This window comes from Zootoca vivipara, chromosome 1 (genome assembly GCF_963506605.1).
Source record: "Zootoca vivipara chromosome 1, rZooViv1.1, whole genome shotgun sequence".
Lineage (NCBI taxonomy): Eukaryota > Metazoa > Chordata > Lepidosauria > Squamata > Lacertidae > Zootoca > Zootoca vivipara.
This window is the reverse complement of record NC_083276.1, coordinates 76,926,701-76,946,965: the sequence shown is the minus strand read 5'-3', so window position 1 is coordinate 76,946,965 and position 20,265 is coordinate 76,926,701. Positions and strand designations below refer to the sequence as shown.

General features: G+C 41.9%; 1 protein-coding gene across 5 annotated transcripts in view; it reads left to right on the top strand.

The window, feature by feature from the left end:
* The first annotated feature begins 261 nt into the window (after positions 1-261).
* The window catches only part of RASSF7 (Ras association domain family member 7), a 60,154-nt gene continuing 40,150 nt past the window's right edge, over positions 262-20,265 (top strand). For 4 of the 5 annotated variants that reach the window (XM_060276542.1, XM_060276535.1, XM_060276533.1 and 1 more), the window contains exon 1: positions 262-704. The gene's annotated coding sequence lies outside the window, so the exon portion shown is untranslated. The remainder of the gene's footprint in view (positions 705-20,265) is intronic. The other variant, XM_060276531.1, reaches the window with a different exon arrangement.

The window sequence follows — 20,265 nt, the reverse complement described above, 5'->3', positions numbered from 1 at the left end:
CGATTCCAAAACCCGCCTTCTGCCACGGATATCGATTTCAAAAAGAAACGCAAGCTCGTCTTCCTCCAAACTTTAGGAATCTGCTGGCTGGCAGAGGAAGGGGAGCAAACGGTGGTTGGTTGGCGGAGCGGCGCTTCCTGTTCTCCCTCGCTGTTCTGTTGTAGTTCTTCTGCCCATACCTGGCATAGCAGGACACGGGGGGCGGGGCGGAGCCCGGGGCTGGGGAGGCGGGGCTGGCCAATGGGAGGAGCGCGAGCCGGGCGCTCCGGGCCGGTGCGCTGAGGCGAGGCTGCAGGTTGCGGAGACCAAGCGAAGCGTCGCATTTCTTCTGCCAGGAGCTCAGCTGGGAGAGGCGCGCGCGCGCGCTCAGTGCCAGCCGAGGCTCCTAGTGCGTCCGCCGAGAGGGAAGGCAGGCGCGAGCAAGCAACTTGCTGCAACCATCGCGGGGGGCCGCGGCCGTGGAGAGCGCTTTGCAAAACCCGGAGCCAGAAGAGCGAAGTGGAATGCTGTACGACGACACTGAGGGGCCAGCTCGCCCACTGGAGGGGAGCGGGTGACCTTGCGCCGCGGGAGGCAGGAGCAGTTCTGCCAGCGCTGAGAGAAGGCGGAAAGAAGCCGCCGCTGCCGCCGGAGGGGCTGGACTCGGGAAAGAGGATTTGCTCGGCTGTTTCTGTCCCGGCTTAAGCGAGTGGAGACTTGGCCAGGTAAGGGAGTGTGCTGCGTACCATGGACTCTCGGGTCGCTCTTTCTCCCTGCCTCCCACACGCACACCGTTTCCGTATTGTCCCGTACGATTTACCCGCCTTCTGCCTTTACTTTTGGAGCCCCAGAACCCCCCTTCTCTCCAGTCCCACCCGGCCACCTCCGCTTCACACAATTCTACCCCGCCCCGCCCGCTTCCCTCGGGGGAGCCGCAACAGATGCCTCTTTTCTCCTGCTGTGTCACTGGGAATGTCTCTCGCTCTCCCTTGGTTGCCTTGGACCTTTGTATTGTGGGCCCCCTCCTGCGATCGGCAGCGCCTTCTACAAGTTGGGAATCACCCGCTGGGCGAATCACCCGGCACTTTTATTTCCCCCTGCTCGTCCCCTACTGGGGGAGGGTGGGGCCACCTAGCGATCTGCCTCCCGTTTCCATTCCTTGGGGGAAATCCATTCGCTCGCAGCCTTCGGCGGAGTGGCTTAGCCTGTTCAACCTGCTCGTGTTTCTTGCTTCGGCCCCCGAGAGTCAGTCGCACATATTTGAGGACCGAGTCTCTGGCTCCGCCGTTTCCCTATTGGCTCCTGGGCTTTTCCGAAGATGCTCAGCCTGCCGTAAAATCAGATTATATGGAGTTGCGGGCTTAATTCTTCTGGCGGCGCGATGGGCTTTCCTCTCCCTATGTAAAGTTAGTTGTTGTTTTTTCCAACCCCCCCAAAACCGTGAGAAGATCTCATTGCGGTGTTGAAATTGAAGCACGCATTGGACATTGAAGCTTGAACCGCAAGCACCCACCAAATGCACCGCAATGCATTGTGATTTACAGTCAGCTGAGGCTCAACTCTGCATACGTGTTCCTTGTTGCACTTGATTTATAAGCATGTGGCCTCTTCCTTGAACTCTGCTATTTGACCCACCCTACCCCTAAGGCTCAGAGCATGTATCAACAGCTATAAAAAACAAGCAGTCTGTGAATGCATGTGAGCTGTACCAGAAACCTCTTATCAGTAAACGTGCATGACAGTAGGCTAGAAGACTGCAATCCTCTCTACTTATTTGGAAGTACAGTGTTTAAGACTTTGGTGCAATATTTTCTCCTCCTCCTCTCTTTTGAAAATGTAATTGTTTTCCCCAGACACAGTTCTCTTATCTGCTCAAGAACATCTTATATTAGAAACATTTTCCTGTACCAAGCGACTATCAAAGTGATTGGTAGGAGGCGAGGATGAGTAGGCACAGGTGGCACCAACAGTGCAGCAGACTTAGTCTTAATTGCACTTGTTGTGTTTACACTCAGCCTGGCAACAGGTTTTCTGCTTTTCCGTGCGGCTCCATCTAAAGTTAAGGAGATGAAACAAACAGCCTTTTCATTATGTAACTTTATACACTTCCCTGCATTAATAAATCCCTTTGCAACCAATGCTGAACTGCCAGTTGCTTTCCAGTTGCTTTGACTTTCAGACATAATAAACTGTGAGTAGAGGGAGTGCATCTTGTAGAGCTTGGCTAAAGCTGTAATATCTGAAGTGTGCATGCACATGAAAGCTCATACCAATGACAAACTTAGTCGGTCTCTAAGGTGCTACTGGGAGGAATTTTTTTATTTTGTTTCGACTACGTCAGACCAACACGGCTACCTACCTGTAGCTGTAATATTTGTGACTTTTCAACAGAGACCAATTTGCATGTGTTCCCCTTTTCCTTTTCCTGATGCAGGCATGCAGCAGCTTCACTAATCAGTCTATAGAGTAGAATAAGCACTTTTAGAAGTGATACCTATAAGCAGATTCTCTGGATAAGGTAAACATGTGTGAATCAGCCATAAACTGCTATGCCTGTTATGTAAATCTGGCTGCTCCCCTTGGGCTTGTCCTGTGCTCAACCCCTTTCCCCAAGTGACTTCCTGTATTAGGAGGCATTGTTAGATCATGTGACTCTGGGTTGGAACCCTCTGGGGTTTTGTGCTGAGTTTTGTTACTGACTTGGGTTGTGACCTTAGACAAATTACCCTTCTGTTGACAAAAGCAAGGTAGCATACATCAAAAGGATTCATTTGATTTAGTCATGCACCTTATTGGGTTCTAATTATAATCACCCAGAAGAAAGAGGCTTGGCTGTTGCTATGGAAGGTTCGGTCAGTGAAAGCTTCAGTGCAACATGCAGTAGACATTTTAATTTTAAAAAAAGCATGAAGGAAAGAATTAAAATGATGCAAATACTATATACTATCCTGACCTTATGGAGATGAGAGATGAGTGAGTTCCAGGTGGCTAATGCACTGGAATGTATGTGCACTGTTCAAACTCAAATGAGTACAGGATTCCTTGAGATATGGAAATCATAGTTATAGAGTTGTGACACTGGCTGCATCAGGGGCGAAACTAGGCTTTGTTTCACCCAGGTCAAAGACCCAGTTTGGCACCCCCATGCACACACAGGCTGGAAGCCTCAACAGTGCCCCTCTGGAGGCTTCACCTGGGGCAAAAAAACCCAGCTACCCCTCCCAGCTATGGCTCTGGGCTGCATCACTGTCTAATGTACTACAAAGGCCATAGCAAAATGTTCTCTCCAACTCCAGCTATCCAACATCACACAATTCAAGGATAGACAGTTGAAGTAAAAAGCCAAGAAGGCAAGATGGAGCATAAGCAGTATTGAAAGGTTAAAACTGGATAAACCATGGCTCCAACTTTTGTATTTCCTAAGCAAGCAGAATCTAATGAAAAGGAATGCTATCTTAAAATAATTTGTTGAATACATTGTATGTAGACTCAAAACTGTAAGAAATTGCTAAATGAAAAGGCATTAAAATATATTCTGATTTGATAGTACAAACACTTAAACAGGGAATGCCTTAATTTTTTTTTGTCCTCTTTGTCTAAGGAATAGTACAGTGGTACCTTGGTTTGCACCCATTTTGGATTACAACCATGTCAAACCTGGAAGTTTTTAATTACAACCCATTTTTTTGGAGGCCCCATTGGCAAAAGTACACCTTGGGTTACAACCTCTTTTGGTTTACAACCGGACCTCTGGAGCGGATTATGTTTGTAAACCAAGGTAGCACTGTAATTTTTTTTTATTACAACAGTATGATAGCTGTAATAGATATGGGGTTTATCTTTAACAGGTTATACCAGAATGCTACACTGTAACCAGGGCCGTCTCAAGCAGGTCGGGCACCCTGGCACGGAGATCGCTCCGGCGTCCCCGCCCTCGCAGCGCGCAGCACGGCTTCCGCACAGCTTCGCCGCGAGCGCCCCCCCTGCCGGCCCGCCGCCCTGGCGCCCCGCGCCACCGGGACTACACCTAGAGCCAGGCCTGCCTGTAACTATGTGGCCTTTTTCATATGCTTCAGTCATGCTCAAGGACCACGAAATTTTATGTCTAGACCAAGCCACAGCATGTATCAAAATGCTTTTATAATTTTTTTTTGAAAAATACATTGAATTTTGCATAACTCACTGTCTCCATCTAGTGTCACATTTGTATATTGCACTTTACAACAGATTTAAAGTGTTTTATTTGCAGCTGTGTAGCTGAGCCCTTAGTGTTACTACCCCTCTACATGAGATTGGATTAGTGCATGAGAAGAATTCTGATGGGGATCCACAAAAGGGAGCAACATGCATTGGCGAAATCTTTTCAGTGACCACTGTGGGGTGGATGTTTAGTTGTGTCCGACTCTTCGTGACCCCATTCTAAGTTCCTTTAGAATGCTGTTAAAACTATTTGGCAATGTTACATAGGTTTCATTAAGTATATGTGCCTTCTTGACATTTGTAGGGTTTAAGTGCAGTTGAGCATTTAAGATGAGTGGTGCTCTGTGGGACTAGGCATGCTTAACATGCAAAGTACGGTATATCTCATAATGAAAGTCTATAACAAAGCTATTACAGGATAGAGGTGAGAAATCTTCTTTATTTACCATCTGCATACAAGACAGAGTTGAGAATGCATCCTCAGTTAGCATGCACATACTGTTCATATTGAACCCTTTGCTCAGAATTGTATTGACTTAACAATACCATTTTAAATTGGCTACTGTCCGATTGTAGAATATAGCAAAGTGAAAGATGAAGCTCCAGGATGTTGCCTTAGAACCTGTAACTGTTAGCATTGTTTTTTTCAGTAGTAGTTTGATGCTTTGCAGACCACTGAAGTGGAACAGCCCTATATCATATCTGACAGGCTTTGGGGGGTGGATTCCTAAAGAGACTTATTGACATGGATCCTTCCACAGTAACTGAACTACTATCAGCTCTTATCACCATATATATTTGGTGGTTTCAGTTAAAAGAAATAAAGTGATACAGAAAATCAGAAGGAAAAGTGAGAGGGAGAAAAGCAACAACAAATATACATATAAAAGTGAAAATATATATTAAAAAGCAATATACTATACTGTATACTCATACGTTCTTGTATAAGTTGGTATAGTGTTATTGTCCTAGTGTTTATGTAAACAGTAATAGCCTACTACATTTGGTATATATTCATTCCAAATATTATTGTATTTATCCATACAAAGTCTGCGTCTGTAAGCAGTCCATTCATAAATTGCCAGTGATGTCACATCATCAGTCCATTGATTGAAGGGTATCATATCTTTATTTTTCCAAGTCCTCAGTATCAATCTCTTGGCCACCATTAGGGCATGGAAAATCCATTTCTATACTGCAGGTATATAGTTCAATAAAATATTCTCCTCTGAAAGTTTTATTTTTTTCTGCAGAGTCATAGTCACACAGTCCAGCACCTACTACAAGCTTTGGTGGCATTATTTTTTGGGGGTGGGTGGAATAAATTTATGTGGATGTTATGCTAGATATCTCTCAGTGCACAAACACTTGGTAATTTCCGTTTATATTAGCCAACCACTTTATGTGATGTTATTAATGTGATTTTATGCATTCATCTGATTTTGTTTGCAATAAATATTTCGGCAGTGTGATTTTAATATTACTTGTAAACCCCTTATCTGTTCCTTGGAAAACCTTTTTTTTTTTTTTGCAAGGGCCAGCCTCCATGTATTGAGAGTGTATTGGTATTATAAATGCCTTTCCTGACATTGTTGAAGAATTGCCATGTCCTGAACTGATCTGGATCCTGTGATCATCATCTGGGGCCCTTCTTCATGTGACTCCTCCACGAGAGGTCCGGAGGGTGGTAACACGAGAACAGGTCTTTTCTGTAGAGGCTCCCCATTTGTTTAATGTTCTCTGCAAGGAGGTTCGCCTGGCACCTTCATTACATATATTTAGGCGCCAGGTGCAAACGGTGTCTCTAACCAGTCCTTTTAAATGTGTTGGGGGAGGTGTTACATGTTTGTTTTTGATACTGGTTATTACTGGGGTTTTGGGGTATTTTTGTTATATAATTTGTGTTCTCATTTTGTATTTTTATGTTGTGAACTGCCCTGCGATCTTCTGGTGAAGGGTGGTATACAACTTTAATAAATAAAAAAATACAGTTTCTGATCACAAAAACTGCTTTATCGAGCCAATTAAAATATTATCAATTATTATGACACTAGAAACTGCATGTGGTACATCCTTCTGGTAAATCTGGAAATGTTCACTTTATTTGTTTTTAAACTCCTTATGCTATGGTGGAGCTCTACATAAAAAAATTATTCCATTCATGAAACAGTTGTGTTTTTTCTAATGGAAAAGAATTTTGAAGAAATGAAGTGCAAGTCTTGTAGTATTCTGGGGGGGGGGGAGAATGCAGGTCTTGAAAGTTTTATTGATAGTATATGAATTTTAACCTGCCAAATATTTCTTCCAAATGGAATGAAACATGTATGGCTCTCCCAAAAGGCTTGGGCAAGGGCATGTGATACCAACAGTTTTTTAAGCCTTGGAGGGCAGGGAACAAAACTTTAGATTTCACATATTTGGAAACATTGTGCCTTTTGGAATTACAGGAATTCTGCTCTGCTGTACTGCTCTTTTTGTTATGGGCTCTATTGAGCTGTTCCTTAAAATTATCATACTCTTGCAAGATGATATCTCATTGAAAGGGATTTTTTTAGGTTATAAGTTTTGCTAAATATATTCTCATTTATTTTTTCTTAAAATATGAAGATACCCTTTGATGATTAATGAATATGGTGTAAATAGGCAAGCTCTCTTTGATGGCATATGCTTTGAGTACACTTTGCCATCATCAAGATTTGTGTGCCCACTACATCTGTACTTCAAAAACTGTAGTTTTGACTAGCAGTTACTAATTACAACATTTGGAATATGTAGAGGTGTGGGAGAGAAGCATGTGTGTGCACTTGGTTTGTGCACTGAGGAATATTAAGTTATGTAAAACCTTGTGTGTGAAAAGATTAAAAGATACTTGAACTAACTAGCAAGTTGTAGGTGGAGTCTTGGTTGGGAAACATAGCTGTCAATGTTTTGCTCCTGCAGAATGTACATGCTAAGGTCATCATTTGACAGACAGTGTTGTTCAATCCATTCCATGAATGCAGTTTAGAATTGGGCTAAATTATTAAAAGAAGCACTAACCTCTATTACACTAAATTTTAAATTGGGTAGGATGCTATTAAAATATGTCAACTGGTGGGTTGTGATCCGTCACTGGGTCACTCATGAGTGAGTGGCCCTGTGTGGTCTGCATGTGGTTCTCACAAAAACAGGAGAAAAAAACTGACTCTTTATAGAACAGCCCCAGGTGAAAGAGGAATCCTTTCCAAAACATGTTCAACCCCATTAAAGTTGCTTTTCTCAGGAAGTGTCAATCTGCCACCACTTTTGTTAGCTGCTGATTTTTAATGAATGACACACGGGCCCAAAGGAAAAGGCTAAAAGAAAAGCTAAAGTGAGTACTGTATTGATGCAGAAGTCATTGACTAGGCTGCTTCAAATGAAAGTCAAAATGGGAGACAGAGACTTTAAAAAATTAAGTAAATGTGGGTGTCATGTTGAAGGTAGTCCTTGCATCTCAAAAGATTGCTGTTAAATATATCAGGTTAGAACAATTGATTTCTTTGCTTATCTGGATGTTATACTGTACATGTTTGGCTCTTGTGAGTTTTCTCTTACGCTTCAGTGAGGAATAGAGAAGGGAGATAAGGATTTCACGTCAATGAAATATGTGGGAGTAGCTTAGATATGCTGCCAAGTCACAATACATTAATTATGATCTTCAGGTTGTAGCTGACTGTTTAATTCCTGATATACCAAAAAGTAGAGGTTTATTTCCTTTTCCCATGGAACAAAACCAGCACACCTTGCTCCTGATATGGAAGTGATCTAATCAAGAGCACAAATTGCCACTTGTGATTAAGGGTGGTAATTCAACTTCATTTTACTCAGAGTAGACCCATTGAAATTAATAAACATGACAGAGTTAAGTATCATAATTTCAGTGAGTCTACTCTGAGTAAGATTTAGTTGACTAGCACCCTCAAAATATTGGATCTCGGGATTGGAGCCTATGTTGCTAGAGAGCAATGGACCTCTTTCATTGCTAGTGTTTAGTTCTCAAAGTTATGAAGTACTAGAAAATAAGAATGTTTGTGGATTTATGCAGAAGAGCTTTTCTTTCAGTATGAAGTACTGTAATGGCAACCAGGTGACACTCTGAACAGCAGGGATGGGGACCCTTACATGCTGTTGGACTCTGGCTGTTGACTATGCTAGCCAGCACTGTGATGGCTGGAGCTGATAGAACTTGTAGTCCAAAATGTCTGAAGGGAACCTGGTTTGCAAAGTAGTATCTTAGTCTCTCCGTGAATAGTTGGCTGCAGTGTTGTGGTTTGGATAAATGATCAGTACTGTAGAGCCATTACAGTCATACCTCGGTTTAAGTATGCTTCGGTTTGAGTACTTTCAGTTTAAGTACTCCGCGGACCCGCCTGGAACGGATTAATCCACTTTCCATTACTTTCAATGGGAAAGTTCGCTTCAGGTTAAGAACGCTTCAGGTTAAGTACTCCGCGGACCCGCCTGGAACGGATTAATCCAATTTCCATTACTTTCAATGGGAAAGTTCGCTTCAGGTTAAGTACAGACTTCCGGAACCAATTATGTACTTAAACCGAGGTACCACTGTATTGTGTGAGAGTATGTCTATGCTAAACACCTGTCTGAGGAATATATTTTTGTTTCAAGAGGCTACTGAGAACCGAAATCCCTGGCTTCCCACCCTTCCCCTATAATGGATAAATATTTCTGCCGTCTAAGGGAAAAGAAATTGCTTCCTTCGGTTCCATGTTGCCATTTTCTCTGAGCTTATAACAATGTTTGAAAATATCAATGTAGCACTCCACCATCTGGATATAATACTGACAGCAGCTGTGTTTGTAGCTAGATGAGGCAGATGTGCAAAGTGTAGAAGGGGAAGCTGAGGCAGAGAGAGGAGCATTGTCTTAACTGAGAATAACTGATTGCATTCCACTATGTTGATTACGACCCTTTTCTGGGGCTTGTCCAAATACTGCTCTTATGTTGTAACCCAGAAATGAAATTCTACCTCTCTCCCCACAATGGCTTCAATAATCCACAATGGAAAGGTGGGACTGTGCCTATTTTGCTGCCTTCTGGTGCATATTAGGAATGTAAAAAAAGACCTACCATATACATTTATTACATACAGATTTTGGTTTTAGCTGCACCCCTCCCCCCAAAAAAACTTTTAAAATATACTTTTCCTGCTATACACTTGTGAAAACAACTGGACATAGAATCTTGGATTTCTATATACACATCTTTTTCTCTGACTTGATTATTACGCTTTTATTTATCATTCTTTTTTTTTAATTTGCAGTATTTATAATTAACAAATAGTGATGCATACACAACCGATTTGTTTTTTTTACAATCTCCCTTGACCCCACGCACCACATGTCCATTCAGTTACATTTATCTTTTAAGTCATTTCAGTTATTAAACAAAAGTATCATTCCACAAATCACCATGTGCTCTCAGATGCCTATAACCATGTTCTATCAATGTTACATAAATCTATGCCATTGATTGAAATGTTGTGATTTTCTTGTCTGTTTGACTCTTGGACATGGGTTGTCAGTTTGTCAATTAACATTAAGTCGCAGAGTTGTGTGATTCATATCTCAAACAAGTCTGTATTTAGAGTCTTCCAATACCTTGCAATAATAAGCCACGTAGCAGTCATCAGGTGAGTAATGAGATTGAGATCTTAGTGGGAAAGTTGTTGAACACTTTCTGAATAATATGATGAAGTGCTATTTTAGGATCCAAAGTGATTTTGCTGCACTAACAGGTATTTGGGATGCTGTGAATCAATGCAGTGACTTTTTAATGTACAGATAGTTGTTAGAGGTTTGTGCATGGATGACGTTATGTAGGTATCTTAGAACTGGAATGCCAGGGGTTGGTTCATTGTCTGATTACTAGACTGCTGAAGTGGTCACTAAATCTCTTTAGGATTTTAATATTTGTGAAGATGGGCACTACCATACTACCATGTCAGTTTTATCTGTACAGTCCTTCAAGTCTCTGGCCATCATATGATTATTTTTTCTCACCATGTTGTATTGCAAGCTGAGCTGATATTTGTATGCTGATGAAGTCCAGATTGGTTTTTGACACCTGGTGTCAGTTGCTGACCCCCCCCTCCAACAGATTGTGATTGGGTGTTAAAAGCCAGTTCAACACATCAGTCAATATAGATAGAACTATACTTATGGCTGTGTAGCTGGACCCCATTAAAACAAGCTGTGTAGCATTTGATCTGCACATAGCCTCCCACCTCCACTCAGTTGAATTGCAACATAATGTCAGTTGAGCATTAAGCTCTAATGTGACAGGTAGACACTGACCAGAACCGGTTTGTTTATTTCTGCGGGAAATGGAAGCCAAGTCCTAGGAGATGGGAGACATGCTATGCATTATGCTTGAAACATCTTTCCCTGTTGCTGTTGCATAAGTATGAAGAGCACAAGTATAAAAAAATGTATCTGATAACGGCAGCCTTGACATGATTACTCAGAGCTATTCTGTGATACCTTTCCTCTCTGTTCAATTTAAAAAGACCACCTGCTGAGAAACAATGATTTGTACTTTGCCAGCTGAACACAAGCTGCTTAGCTTGTGAAGGGTGAGATAACGCTGTGAGTTTTTCTGAAAGATACTAACAGACTGAATTGCTTAACTGCAGGCGTGGTTCAGTTTGAGGGGTAAAAAGAAAGACCCATTATGAATGTTTTCTGCTTAGGATTTATTATCCCCCCGACTAATTAATAACAGACACTGCTCCCCAAAGTGGGCACTTGCAAAACACACCAGTGTCCTTACCAAATATTTCAGCCTTGAATGAATGATTGGCTACTTGTTCAGTCGTCTGAAACGTTGGTTTTAAGGATTTTAAAACTTCTTGTTGTAAATGAATATTAATGAAAGTGTTTGCACATCATTACTGTACTGGAAAAAAAATGTAGCAATGTAGCTACATGAAACTTGGATTTGTTAGGAAACATTCTCTCTCTCGATTCTTAAAAAGATCCTCAAGACTTGTTGAATATACATATGTGAAATTTGTTTTCCTACAAAACAAAACCCTACATTTATTTTCTCATGTGGAAATATGGTAACTATTAAGAGTGATAAATTAAAAAACCCACCCCCCAAAAACTAATGTTTAACTACACAGTCTGTCAGCTTGGAAGCTTGACTCTGTGCACATTTACACCTCAGAGGTACCACAGAGCTCAGTGGCACCTGCTCTTAAGCACGGATGCGCAAGAGCTACAACCACTGCTAGAGGCAGATGCATAAGAGGAGGGTGAAAGACACTGTCATCTGCTTCCCTCACTTCTGCCCTGAATTCTTACTACATCTCAAGTAAAGTTGCATAAACGTCAAGCCTTAGTGAGTGGCTGAAAAGTGATTTTGTATCTTGTTTGCTGTAGCAGGGGTGCATGTGTGCATTGCTGGCTAAAATGTGGGTTGTTAGAAGAAAGTTTCTTTGTTGTCCTGGGGAACGCAAAACAGCGTGTGGGTCACAGCATTGTTAGAGGTCAATTCAGACAATATATATATTGGCAGTGTTTTAAAATTCTGTTTGATAATGTTTAAATTTCTCTCTAATAAGTTACCATACTTTTTGCTCCATAGGACGCACCTAGTTTTTAGAGTACGGAAACAAGAAAAAAATATTTTGCTTTCTTGAATTGTACTAGGCATAGCAGCCAACTCCTAGAGGCCTGGGTGCCTTTGCCCCCCCTTAAATATTTGAGGAAGCTTCTTTTGCAAAGGGGGAAAGCTCCATTTTTTAAAGGATCAGCTCACAGTTGTGCATCTTTTTTGCAAAGGGGCAAAGCTCCATTTTTGAGGATCAGCTCAAAGTTGTTGAGCTTACCTTGCAAAGGGGGGGGAATCCTGTTTTATGGGGTTCAACTCACAGTTCTGCAGCTTCTCTAGGAAAGGAAAGGGACCCATTTCTACAGTTTCCAGACAGATAATCTAATCTGCCAGTCACATGTTGCTGGGGAAACAAGCAGCCTCTCTCTGCAGACAACAATTGAGGCCTGGGCCGGGCCGGGAAGGGAGCTAGCTCCCTTATCTCCCTCCCCGATCTCTTGCAGTCAGTTGCTGAGTGGGTCATTTCAACACTCTCTTTCCCTCTTGTTAGCCTTTAGCTCTTTCTTTTTTTTTTTTTTTAAAAAAAGCACAATCTGCCTTTGGCCCCTGGGCAATTCGGCTCCAGGGACCACACATTCGCTCCATAAGATGCACAGACATTTCCTCTTACTTTTTGGGAGGAAAAAAGTGCGTATTATGGAACGAAAAATAAGGTACCCAATTTCATTTTTGAAAGCACTATGTACACCTTTTTCCAGCAGGGAACTCTGTAGTGCAGCCAATCCCTCCAGGGCCTTCTAATCTGGTTTAATAGTAACAATGAGTCAAATATTCAGAATCGTTTTTTCTCAAATGGTGGGGAGAATGCTGAATGGGGTATTTTATTTATCTTGCTTTTTGTCTGGTTGTAAATTACTATTTAACAACTTGAGTAGCTGTTAGATTTCAGAAGCAATTTATTGTAGTTGCGGCATTATTCCCTGGTCAGCTGTGACTTTCAGGGTCCCCAAACAGCTGTTATCTTTAACCTGGCAGGAAATAGCCAGTCATTTATTTGCCTGATTCTTAAATGACAAGAACATTGTGATTCCTAGAATTGCTTCAAGGATTAGTTATAGGGAGCAACACAAAACTACTTTCCTGACTCGTTGCTTTATCAGAATGATACATCGTATGAATGTACCATTTCCACTAAATTACATTATTTTCCCTCCCCTGTCCTTATGCTTGTTTGTTGAAAGTGGAAAAAGTAAATAAAATAAAAAGATACTTGGCTAGTGCGCTCATTGTTCAAATGCTCGTCAAACTCTTGCATGTTTGGGAATCAGAACTATGCCTGTGTTTTTTATCAGTTCCAAAAAAAGACAGAAGAAGTGGGGCACTTGCTGCATGTATAGCAGCATCTTTTTTGGGTATGGTTTTTGGCTTGAATTCAGTAAAGATAAAATTTAAAGACTGCGCAACATAGTTTGAGAGATGAGTTTCTGCGGATTGTAAGCTTCCAGGACAGTATTTGGTGAAAACCTTTATTTCATGGGGTGCAGTGGGGAGAGAAAAAAGTGCAGATTCAAACCCAAAGTGCAGATTCAAACCCAAAATGGGTTTGCTTGTGTGCCTGTAATTATACTCACTGGTTTGCCATGTAGGGTCTGTTTCAACTGGAGGAAATTTCTAACCTGTGCTTTCTTTTTCTAATCTCGGAGTTGATGGATACCTCCTTATTTTAAAGGATTTGTCTTGTTTATAGAGTTTTGGAATCCCTTATTCCAGAGTGCTGTCACCTATTTAACTAACTTTACACAATTGCAGAACAATAAATCTGCCCAGGATCACACAATCTGCTCTCTTGAGTTGAAAATGGTGGCATATCTCTTACGGTAGGTTCCAGGTAGTGTACTTCAAAAGGCAAGATCGTATCTCCTTTTAATGTTCTGAATTGTAACTCACACTCTAAACTAGCAGTTATTTTTTTTAGTACCCTCTGCAGCCAGATGGAAGTGATTTCTTGCAGTCCAAAGCAAGTATGTTTAAAATGACAGTTGTGCTTCCTGGGCAAATTCTTCTAAACTTATTGGGAAAACAGGGCTAGCCTCCAGCTGCCTATCCCATCCCAGAGATCACAGCAGCCTGCTCCCCACAACCCCCGGCCAGACCACACTCATTCACACCACTAGTATGCGTCCAGTGTGCGTCCAGTGTGTAGGCATGTGGGAGATTGCCAGTTCTATGGATTATTGCATTAACACAGCCAAGAGCCCCACAGCCAATTTATATGAAATTTATTAAAAAAATAAACAAGAAGTGTTGTTTCAAGGTGAACCCCCCCAAAAAACCCCACATAGTTAGAGTCTAGCTAGCTATTCTTTCCTTCTCTAATTAAAACAGACTTCTTGTCTCCTCATAAGTAAAACAGCACAGATGGTTAGTTGCAGGTTTTCTGATGGTGAGGGACAAAGATTGTATGGGCACAGCACATTTTAAAATGTTCTGTATCCCAGTTAGCCTTGAGTGACCACTGGTGGTTTCCAGCTAATAGGGTTTCCCCTGTCTCTCTGCTAGGCATTCTAATCAGTAACCCATGGATTTGGAAAAAGACAAGCCTTTCTTGCTAAGACATGGAGGACAGAGATCAGGACCTTTTTGTCACAGCCATTCCTCTGTGCACCATAGCAATAAGTCAAGGATAACCTCCGGACTCGAGGGGTAGTCACCTGAGAGGAAGAAAACAACTGCAGATCAGTGCACAATCCTGTTCCTCCCATTTACCTGTCCTTTTAAGCCTTGCATGTGATCCCAAGACTGCTCCACCTACTTGCCTAGCCAATCTGGTGGGTAAGCAAATCCACCCAACCCCAGAGTTTAAATTAACAAAGTTTATTTAAAAGCAATAAAAGAGAGCAATAAAAGAAGCTCAAGAAAGAACATACAGAATTCTAAATTGTATACCAGTACTTACATTGACTTACATAAGATCAGCATCAGGCTTGCCAGATGCAAGGGCCTCTCCCTAGAGATCCATGTGAGATGACATAACACAGTAAACAGCCCCCCCCCCATCAGGGTGGCTAGATAGGGGAATGATTGGCAGATCAAGGGAATTCTACCAGTCAGGAGCCACCCAGGCTGGGCAGGGTCTGCTTCTGGTTCACTGGGTGTCTTGGTGTGATTCAGAATGTTTATTACAGCCTAGGAAAAGGAGATGAAAGAAGAACTGGGATGTCAGTTCCCATCTACCAGGGGCTCAACAGATTCAGAACCCACAACCTTGTCTTGTAGATTCAGTTGAAATAAATAGGGTAGAAATAAACTCAAATAACCCGAAAGAAATAAACTCAAGAGTGATTCTCCACAAATAAAATCTCATTTACTATGCCTGAGATCTTGTAGTCTCAGGATATTTGTTATCTATTGCTAGCACCCCTCTGTCTTAGTCAGACAGCTTTCTCCAAGGTTTCGGAAATAAGAGAGGGGTGATGATATGCATGATATTATGGAACCGTTTCCCCAAGTGGAGGAGCTATGACACTGATTAAGTGGTTGTGATGGTTTGTCATCTTTATCTATTGGGAGGTGAGTGATTCTCCAACTGAAAGCATTTGTCCTCATACAGTTAACTGTGATCTGGCTTCAAACACACTTGCACCACGGCAGGATTGCTAAAATAGCTATGGAGAGCGCCAGCTAAGACAGTTTCCTACCACCAAGTATAAAATGGTGCTCTCCCACTGTTGCAAGGGCGCACAATGTTGCAGTGTCAAACGCCAGGAAGAGGTTGACATGAAAACTGAGAGCTGCTCCTTCTCTCAACCCTTTTTGAAGATAATTTCTGATTAGAATCAGAGGTAGACCTCTCTTATGGCTGGTGAGCACTAGTCATGAGCTTTCTTTATACCATCTATGGTTTCAGGGCATTAAATATGTGTGGTCAAGTCAGATGTAGAGTTGCTGCTTCTATCTTTCCTTCTCTGCAGGCAGGATACTCTGATCTAACCTGTGACTTGCAGATTTAGTACATTTAGAAATACAGATGTTTAGTCAGACACAGCTCAGGGGCATTTTTCTTTGTCCATAGGATTTGTAGTAGTAACTGGCTGGGCCATATAATGCATTCTTGAAAGGTTCAAAAAGCAGAAGGTAATTGAAGTTGGACTACAACTCCCATCATCCCTGGGCTTTGGCCATTCTAGCTTGGACTGAAAGGAGTTGGAGTCCCAACAACATTTGAAAGCCTCCATGTTTGCTGCACATGGACTAAACCAAGTGAGTTTGTTTTTTTTCTTGTTTTTTACTCATGCAGGATGATCCTAACTATGAATTTTTTGAAATGGAAAAATTGCTCCAAAGAAAGGGGAGGTTTGAAGTCACAGGCACTAACTAGCTCATCCCCATTTTGCAATTGGCTTCTGCTGCAAATTGGTCTCCTGAGCTTGATCCTGGAGAGAACATTGTACATATGATCCAAATGTGGTCCATAGCAGCCACTGCTTAGTGGCTTCTATATAAAGGTTTGTGAAAGTGTTTAGTTTCTAGCATGTCACTGATCACAGAAGAGAACAGACCCATGAGTCACTATTCCTGGTAGTGCACATTCAGGATTTTGGCATACAGCCTTTCATTACCAACTCTGTGTTCTCATTCTGGTAGTTGTTTATCCTATCAATATCACCTGAAATAGCCGAAGTGCATTTTATCACTGGATCATACTTGTACCTTTGAATCCTTGTTTTCTCATTGTCTCTGCTGATTTATTTTACCAAAACAATAAGAAAGTTGCCTGGTGCTACTACTCTGTCTCAGTATGATTCTTCCAAATACATTAATCACAAGATCTCCAGGAGTAATAAATAGGGCACAAGTATTTGTTTCCTACTTGGCAGGGGGCTGGACTGGATGGCCCTTGTGGTCTCTTCCAACTCTATGATTCTATTAGCCATGTTTTCATAAATCCTCTTTCTCTTCTTCCTGCCATCATTTCCCACTATGTGAGGAGCCCAAGCAGAGATGTTAAAGAGTTGGTGGGTTGTTGTGGGGAAGAATACCTATCTGTGGATGTAACTAGCTTCCAGGATCAGCCCAACAAATGTTAGTGAAAGTCAGTAGATAATTACCATTATGACAGCCCCCTTGTCATTTTCATTTGATGTGACTTTTGTCTGGTAGCTTAATTTACCCTGATTTCATGGATTCTTTCTGAGGCATTTTCACAAATTGGACTTAAGCTAAATGTGTGTGTTTTGTGTTAAGGAATTTAAAACTTGCCTAATTTTTGGAAAACTGTGCACTATCTTATAACAGTAAGCTAGTCAGAATCCTAAATGGGAGCTAAAGTTACTTACGGTGGATAGTAGAATTTTAGCTAAGCTGATGGAAGTCTGCCTGTTTTGCACTGAGAAAATTGGTTTGCTAATTATATATACCACTCCTTTTCCTAATGTGAAAATAAGTATTTAATAGTTAGGCCAATGTCAGCATCATTACAGAGAGACATTATGTCATTTTCTAAAATGTGGCTACCTCTGTTCCTTTTATAATTCAAGTTGTGTGACATTATGCTTCAGTATGCCTATACAGTCTTGTAATAGGAGCTGTGGGTACACCCACAACATATCTAACGTAATTCAAGAGGACAGGGCTCCTACACCTTTGATGTAAAAGAGCAGATTTCAGCAGGTAGAACTTGTCATGTAAGATATACCTGCTTACATTTGCTCTTTTGCACAACTATTAAAGGTGCGGGAGCCCTGTTCCCCCCCCCTTCATTTGGCCACCCTATCAAGAGGATGTGGAATGGCTACTTGTTATATTGTTGTTGTTGTTGTTTAGTCGTTTAGTCGTGTCCAACTCTTCGTGACCCCATGAACCATAGCACGCCAGGCACTCCTGTTATATTACCTGAATTGAAAGAAAGTAACCAACCCCTGCTTTTAAAGTAAAAATCCCATACAGCACGGGTGTCAAACACAAGGCCCGGGGGCCAAATCCGGCCCACCAGACCTCATCATGTGGCCCGCCGAGCGCCCCAGCCAGCGGGACCCAGCAGTGGGACCTTGCTGCTGAAGCGCCGTGCCAACAAAGCGCCGACAAACAGCTGGGGCCGGGGAAATGCTTTTTGCCCCTGGGCCCCTTCGTGCTCTTTTCTGGCGCTGAATCAAGGCGGCGACCCCCCCTTCCCTTTCTTTCTTCCTCTCTCTCGTTCTTATTCTTTCTTTCCCTCTCCTTCCTTCCTTCTTTATCTCTGTCTTCTCTCCCTCTTTCTTTTTCTTTCCTTCTTTATTCCTTCTTTCCTCCTCTTCTTTCTCTCACCTCTTTCCTTCCACTCTCCCTCCTGCTCCCTCTTTTCTTTCTTTCTTTCTTTCTTTCTTCCTTTCTTCCTTACTTCCTTCCTTTCTTCCTTCCGTCCTTCCCAACTTTCTTCCTCTCCCTCATTCTTATTCTTTCTTTCCCTCTACTTCCTTCCTTCTTTCTCCCTTTCCGTCTTCTCTCCCTCTTTCTTTTTCTTTCCTTCTTTATTCCATCTTTCCTCCTCTTCTTTCTCTCACCTCTTTCCTTCCTCTCTCCCTCCTGCTCCCTCTTTTCTTTCTTTCTTTCTTTCTTCCTTACTTCCTTCCTTTCTTCCTTCCGTCCTTCCCAACTTTCTTCCTCTCCCTCATTCTTATTCTTTCTTTCCCTCTACTTCCTTCCTTCTTTCTCCCTTTCCGTCTTCTCTCCCTCTTTCTTTTTCTTTCCTTCTTTATTCTCTTCCTTATTTCCTACTCTTCTTTCTCTCCCCTCTTTCCTTCCTTCCTTCCTCTCTCCCTCCCACTCCCTCTTTTCTTTCTTTCTTTCTTTCTTTCTTTCTTCCTTCCTCCCCTCCCCTCCCCCTTCCCTCCCCTCCCCTCCCTCTCCTCAGAAACATAGGATGCTGCTTTATACTTCTGGCCCTTAAACCCTGGAACCAGGAGAGCAGCTCCAGTGAGTCAACCTCAGCCAGTCCCTTTGGTGAAGGGTGGTGGCTCACTGGCAGAACATCTGTCCTGCATGCAGAAGGACCCCAGCATCTCCAAGTACTAGTAGCTCTGCAAAGGTCCTGCATGAAACCCTAGCGAGCCTCCACCACCCAGTGCAGTTACCAAAAATCATTTTTCAATAAATTGTACAATAATTGTACATTTGAATATCTACTTGCCATTATTCTGACTATGTTTCTTCTTTCAGAGCTAGTTATTACTTACATTATTACAAAAAACAGTAATAATTGAATGCAGTGACAATAATTTATGATAATAAAGAGTGGACACATAGTCCTATAGATACAACCGGCCCTTTGAGGGTGACCAAACTGCTGATGCGGCCCCCGATGAATTTGAGTTTGACACCCCTGCCATACAGTATAGGGAACCAATGCAGTACAACAACTTTATTGGCTTTGAACTTTCCCAGAATCTGCTGCTGAAGCCCTATTTGTGTTCACAGAAAATGCCATTGTTACACGCAAGAATGGCCAGATAGAATTAACCTTCAGCTTGAGTAACCAGATAAACTGGAGTGAACATGAGCTGAATGAATGGACACTTTGTACCTGAAAAGGAGTCCTGCTGGCTTTCCAGCATATGAGCAAGATGATAATATACACATATAGGGTGTACTGAAACATTTTTGCAGCCTGCTTTCTGGCCTTATACGTATGTATGCAACATTACTGCAACAAAAAATGTAGATGGTTTTTCATATAATTAACACAGACTTGTTAATCAACTATCTTACCTTTTGTCTATTAATCGTCTGCCATCTAATATAGCCTCAACAAATTTGGACTATGGTACTTGTGCACTCAGCCACTGCTATTTCTAATTGAATCAAATGCAACATTACAGAATCTGCATGCAGTACAGCTTAAAACCGGACGTTTGTGTGTATATGAGAGACTGAATGAATATACAAGTACATGCACATTTAATCAGTTTCTTGGATTATGTTGCTGAGTAAAGTTGCAGTAGGGGTTTAAAAGGAAGTGTTTATTTGGCTATCCTACACCGAAAGAAACATTCTGTATAGTGTAACCACTCATTGTAGCATTTTCAGATTAATTTTGTTCATTACAAGCTCTAGCGTCTCCTGCTTTGAAAGTACAATAAGAAGGAAGGTTAGAATGAACTGATGCCGTGGAAAATAAAGTTTTGTGCACGAGCCACTCTCTGAATAAATTCTGCTGTGATAGTTTTCAAGCACCTCTGTAACTAAGCAAATGCAACTCAAATAGACCTGCATTCTTACTCTATTTGCTCCTGCCTTTCCAGTTTCTTCTGTGGCCATATTAGATGGTGAGCTCCTTGAGATAGGGACCTACACTTTTGAAGTGTAAAAATAATCACAACAGTAGCAGTTTCACAACTGTAAACCTTTGCTTCTTCTAAGTATGTGAAACAGGACTGCTGCCTTTCTATTTATTTTATTTTTATTGCTTTATTAAATGTATATAACACCCTTCATCCATGGATCTCAGGGCAGTTC